Below are 6,706 nucleotides of genomic sequence, written 5' to 3'. Positions count from 1 at the left end.
GAAGTCTCCCACAGCAAACTCGAAGTCGGATGGCTTACAAAAAAAATGATCTATATAACCCAACTTGTAGAAATAGCCTGATTCTTTACAAGCGAAGCCTCGAGCCCAGCCTTCTCACCTTTTAGTTACCCGTTCTCCTCAACCAGACCAATACGGACGCACTGCAGCTCAACCACTTATTTCTTCAAATTTTCGTTAATCCTCAGCGCACCTTGGAGTTCTAACACTTGGGGTTCAAGCGTATCAACGACCTTTTTGAAATGGATCACTTGGTTATAAGCAGCAATCAACTCTTCATCCTTTGCATAAGCAGCAGAACGAAGCTTAGAAATGGCACGCTTAAGATTCCAACCTCTTAACATTCGAAACTCATTGGGCCTTGAGGCCCAAAACTAACTCGAGGTCTAAAACGAACTTATTCGTTTGATTAATTAACATATTAATTAATCCTAGCCATAAACAATTAAACCATTTAATTGTTCTTACTCAACTCTGTTGTTTCTTCAATCTCTACCTTACACGATGTACGATCTATTAGGTTCCTTTTAGCGAGGCAGTAGGCGATTTTTACTCTTAACGATCGATTATGAATTGAAACAACATTTCAATTCTCCTTTTAATGAAGATTACCAGGGCTTCCACAAACCATGAGTGACACCTAGCAGTATGTCATGACTACCTAAGCTAATCAGAAGAGGTGGAGAACCTATTTAGTTTAGGATTACAATGCAATACAGTCTTTCTCTAATACAATACTTTTGACCACATTGTTTGGTTTGAAAGTTTATTCATGTCTACTATCCAATGTGATTCTTTTACTTATATGATTACCTTGAATGTGATTTGGAACAACTTCCTAAATCTCATTCATACTCTGGTCAGAGATTCTTAATCATATCATAAAATATTCTCCCTCAAACGATTTGAAGGTTAGAGATCCGTTGTTGTGCATTCACTTGACTCCATGGCTAAGTGGCTTAACCCCAATTATGTCATGGACACCCTCTGATGGAGTGACTTTGATATAGTCAAATATTAAGGACCTAACCATAAGACAACTATGATGCCTCAAGTTAAAGGACTACTTTGCATTATCCCAACCATGAGTTCTCATGTGACATGAGTATGAGAACTCCTTGTTGATCATGTTCAGTGGACTCATTCTCTATTGAGCACCTACATGTTTGTCTTGGTATCAATCACACTAATGACTCAAGGCCAGTCATTTTCCCTAAGAGAAGACATAACACGTACTGATCTTAACAGACTATTAATGCCCAATTGGCAATCCTATAATCATGAACATTTAGGATATGTATATGAAAGAGAATGGTCTCATGAATCTAACTTCTTTAGAACACATCCTCCCAATTACATATTCATTGAACTTATCATTTAAGCATATAACATTTATATGAGACGGCTTCAAACAATAACCCTTGCCTTTTATATTAAACTAGATTAGTTTAACATGTGAAATATCCGTAATGTATCATCATATGATTGGATTTTGGGCATATTTCTAACAATCTCTCACTTGCACTAGAGCAAATCAGCTTGGTCATCAATGATGATACCTCTTCTGAATTCATGTCAAAAATGGCTTAGTAGTAGGCCTAGACAATGGATATCTATATGTTATCCATAAAAGCAACCTTTAGAATAACGACGTCACCATTATACATGATTCTCAATCATGTGGTTCAGTCCCTCATTTGAGTTCGAATCTTGATGAAACCTTGATTCCTTGGCTTGAGCTATCACCCTATTAGTGTCGTAGTTGGTATACTAGAGACATTTTCTAGTTGAAACCGAATTGAGAGTTCATAAATGAACTTTCCCATCCAAACAACATTGTTGTAAGCTTCTATATGGTGATATATTTACATGCACGATGGAACACACTAAAGTCATTACTTTTAACGTTTCCACCTAAATATCTCTTTAGTCATAATAAAGAGATATCCAATTATCTCTTCATTCATAATGAAGAGACATCCAATGATGGATACGATATTAGATTCATAATCTAATACATTTACGCTTCCATTGCGTTATTCTAATTCTTCCTCATTCTTGAGGAATCTATACTTTAGTATTTCTTAAATACTTAAGGACTCACTTGACAGTGTCATGGTTCTGATCCTGGGCTTGCACTGATATCGTTTTGTACCAATCTTGGTACAACTCATATCAATGTTTTTCATACAACATGAAATACATAAATCACCTTTATATGTATGCATAAAGGATTCTATTTATGCTTTATGCTTCTTTGGGAGTCAAAATGGTACATTCCCTTTTAGAAGAACAACCCCCAGTTTGACTGGAATTGTCCTTTCATTTGAAGTTTATCATTCGAGAAACTTCCTACATCTATTGTCTATCAATAGGGATTGAGATAATCCAATTATATCTTGAAATCTATCATTATAGATTTCCATCCCATGTATATAGACTATGTCTCCCATATACATTCTATCGTTATAGAATGTTTAAAGTAATAAGTTTAACGAAGAAGAATTCCTTTCATTTCCAAAATTAATATATCATATATATGTTCAAATTTAGGAATATGATTACCTCCCACTAATCTTTTGTAAACCTAGTAAACAAAAGATTCATTTACATCCTTATGAGAAATCAAACGATTTGATCTTTCTCTCAAAAGACACTTATGGCTCCCACTAGCTTGCTAAAGTTCATTATGGATGAATCTCTACAACTTACACATCTTGTGATTCCTAGTTTTAGACATATATTATCAAGACTATCTTGATAATGGTTTCGAAAACCCATATTATGTCCAAACATTGAATCACCGTTTAGTTGTAGCTAGCAATCTTCGAATTAATTGAAACCAAGACTACATCAAAGATGGTTTCTTCCAAGTCAACCAATCTCGTTGATTGTAGTCACCTTAAGCTACCATTTAGCTATGTAGGTTTCATGTCACATGGTCCTATACCATTTCCTTAAGTATATGTTATATGTACACTCAATGTAGTCATAAGGATTTCCATTCTTATTTCTTTCGTATTAAGAGGTGTAACTTTATAACATAGTCATAAAGTTCAAACCATTCAACTGAGACGGTTTATAAATCCTTCTCGACTATCTTGGAGCTAGTGGTGTAGGAACTAGGTTGTTATATTTGTTGATTATAATCTTGTCTCTCAAAGAGCCCATGCTTTGAGTTCTATCTCTCGTTCATATGCTCTATCTTAGACAAATCTTAGTGTAGGATTACAATGAACAACCCAACAAACAACATTTGTTAGTTGGTTTGTAGAAGTGATATCCAAAGGTTAATATAAGGATATCACACAAGATTGTTCTAAAAAAAATATTGCTTATTAGCACACAACCTCAAATCTTAACACGCTTAAGACTTGTCTTTCTTTCCAACTACATCCTATGGAGTCATGAAAATTTTGGAAGATCTTCTAATTGACAATCATATTATTTTAGAAGTATATATCCTATATATGGGTAATTGATAACATCCAACGAACTAAATCTTATTCGAGTTCGTTCTTTTCCCAATGGAGAAATCCATTATCTTATGATGCTACTTTCCTTGATATCTTTCAAGGAAACTCTTCTAAAATGTTATTTTTCCTTGGATCAAATCTAAGTAGATAAATACTTTAGATTTTTTACCCATCAACTTACATTCTTGAATTCTTTGAAACCTTTTGCAAAGTATTCGGACTTGCGTTTATTCAAAATAAACGATAGTCCAACCAAGAGCGATCTTCGGTGAATGTCATACAATCATGAGTAGTATTATGTTGTGGACAAGTGCCACTAACATCTAAGTGAATTAACCTCAACAACTTTGTGATTCTTTGTTCTTTCCAAAAGAATAAAGATTTGAACATTTCGCCTCTATACAGTTTTAACAAGAAGGCATTGGATCCAGATCTAACAATCCAAAGCATCCATTTACAACCAACTTGAAATTTATGTTTTAGAGGTGTCACAACTCAGTGGGATTAGTCACTATCTTGCAACCTTTTGGGTTTTAAGCATCGTTATATTCTAAATAGTTAACACTACCACATCATCTCTACTATAGAGACAATCAATTAGATTATAATAATCCAATCATTCATTAATAAAGAATAATGTTTTGTCAAACAAAACATTCATCCATCTCTTAAAGTGACGGAATTAAGTTCCTTATTCAAATTGGAATGTAAAGACAATCTTTGGTTTTCCAATTTCTTTGGTAGTTCATATGAGGAAGTAAATATTATCTACTTTCGCAAAGATCTATATTTTATTCACGTTCCAAATGTGAAGTACTTTCTCTTCTCTCATTAATCCTCTACTTCTTATTAGCCACACTTTTACAACTATTGTAAAACATAGTTACTAATACGGAATCAAGCATTCAAGTTGTTGATGCACAAAACCACTGAGGACTTTGGTACAACATAAAGTGTTAAGTTTGTGACCTTCGCTAGATTGCTCTGGTCACTAGTGTGGATAAGTATGTAAATGGATAAGGACAGGGAAGCAAACACAAGATGTACGTGGTTCACCCAGATTGGCTACGTCCACGGAGTAGAGAAGTTCTCATTAATTGTGAAGGGTTTACACAAGTACATAGGTTCAAGCTCTCATTTAGTGAGTACTAGTGAATGATTTAGTACAAATGACATTAGGAAATATTGTGAGAGAATGATCTTTATTTATAGAAGAGAGTTTCTAGTTTCATTCTGACATTGACACGTGTCGTGTTGTGATTGGCTTCTGATGTTGACACGTGTCGCGCTATGATTGACTTCTGATGTCGACACATGTCGTGCTGTGATTGGCCTCCTGGTTGAAGGGAAACTCTTTTAGGTCCTTGACGGTATAACGTTGACCGGTGCTCAGTAGTTTTAGGATTGGTCAAGTATGGTACAAACAGTTCTCCCCTAAGTTCTTGAGTGAGGGAAGCTCCTCGGTTGGGGACTTGCAAGATCCAAGCCATTGAGTAATCACGAAACTTCTAAGTACTGAAGTGTGGTATCATTTTCACTTACCTTATCTGTCTCATATGTAGATGTGGCATCTTCTCTGGAAGTACTTTTCCTCCATCCAAGGGTGGTATCTTTAACCGATGAAGATGCACAAGGTAATGTATCAATTTCACTTGAAGCTTACTTGTAGTTTTGGGCTTGGTCAAGTGCGATACATACCCTATAGTAGGAGTCCTCCAAGTCACCGAGCTAGGAGATTTGCCGAATGAGGTAACAGACAAGATAAGCAATCAGACTTCCAAGCAAGCAACCTGGATTGGAGCGACTTCTGCTTCCGGTTGATTGTTCTCATTCTCCTTGTGTAGTAAACAACAATAATGATAAGGAGAAGCAAATGAAGAAGAGATGATATGAGATACTTTTGCTTTTGAAGAAGTAACTTTCCACAGGCTTATTCTTGAACTGGACTAGAGGGTTTTCTGGTTTCCTCCAGAGTATAAGGCTGACTCAAGAATTTGAGGGTCAAAACAAGTCCATCAAATCTAGAGTACGTTCGATCCTGATGATATGGGATACTTTTGCTGTTGACAAATTAGTGGATGTATCGGCATGTGTTCTGTTACGCTTGTCTCAACATGCTTCCTTGTATCCTTCTCACTTGCCCTATCTGTTCCTTAGGCAGATGTGGTATCTTCTCTAGAAGCATAAGATGTTGAAAATGAGTACTCGAGAGCAATGCCAGGTAAGTAATTGGGCAAGGGGTTCCAGGCAGTCAGTTCCTGACTAGAAGCTTGATTCCAAGTGCTGACTGATTGCTCTTTTTCTTTTTATCTTGCAGGTAAGAACAAGGCCAAATGAAAAGACAGGGAAAAAGCATGATATGGGATACTCTTGCTTTTAACCCTGATGATATGAGATACTCTTGCTCTGGTGTGGCTTGTTTGCAGAGGTATTATCGAGAGGAAAAGAAGCTGAGTATTTCGAGAGACTCTGCTAAGAGTGCCCTCTTGGATATGAAGAAAAGTTGAGCATTTTTTTTTATTTGCAGGTCTGCCTGGCTATGGAGGATGAAGGTCGACATATATAGGAGTCTTCCTAACAACAAGTAGTAGTGTTATTCCTTTACCCTTCTTGGTCATAGCAATGTAGTGTGAGCTGCAAGCTTCACGTGTTTTAACTTTGTCAGAGCACTTTGAAAAAGTGGTCTGTGGTATTTGGAAAGCTGATGTTGCGTGTGAAGATTGCAGACAAGCTTTATCCAAGGAAATCTGGCTCTCGAAGTTCGGAGAGAGGTGGCTCTTCGATTTTCGAACAAGCAATCCTGTCGGGGATCTGGTTCTCAAGATTCAGAGAACGGTGCCTCTTTGATTTTTGAGAAAGCAATCCTGTTGGGATTCTGACTCTTGAGATTCGGAGAGCAGTGTCTCTTCGGATTTTTAGAAAGTAATCATGTTGGGAGTCTGGCTCTCGAGATTCGGAGGGCGGTGCCTCTTCAATTTTTGAGCACGTAATCCTGTTGGGAGTCTGACTCGAGCAGTGTCTCTTCGATTCTTGATAAAGTAATCTTGTTGGGAGTCTGGCTCTTGAGATTCAGAGGGCGATGCCTCTTTGATTTTTGAGCACGTAATCCTGTTAGGAGTCTGGCTCTCGAGATTCGAAGAGCTGTGCCTTTTCAATTTTTGAGCAAGCAATCTTGTTGGAGTGTTTTCTCGAATGTGAGTAAAGGTTGGGCA

The sequence above is a fragment of the Malus sylvestris genome, chromosome 16 (genome assembly GCF_916048215.2).
Source record: "Malus sylvestris chromosome 16, drMalSylv7.2, whole genome shotgun sequence".
NCBI lineage: Eukaryota > Viridiplantae > Streptophyta > Magnoliopsida > Rosales > Rosaceae > Malus > Malus sylvestris.
The sequence above is the reverse complement of the archived record's forward strand: the minus strand, read 5'-3'. Positions refer to the sequence as shown.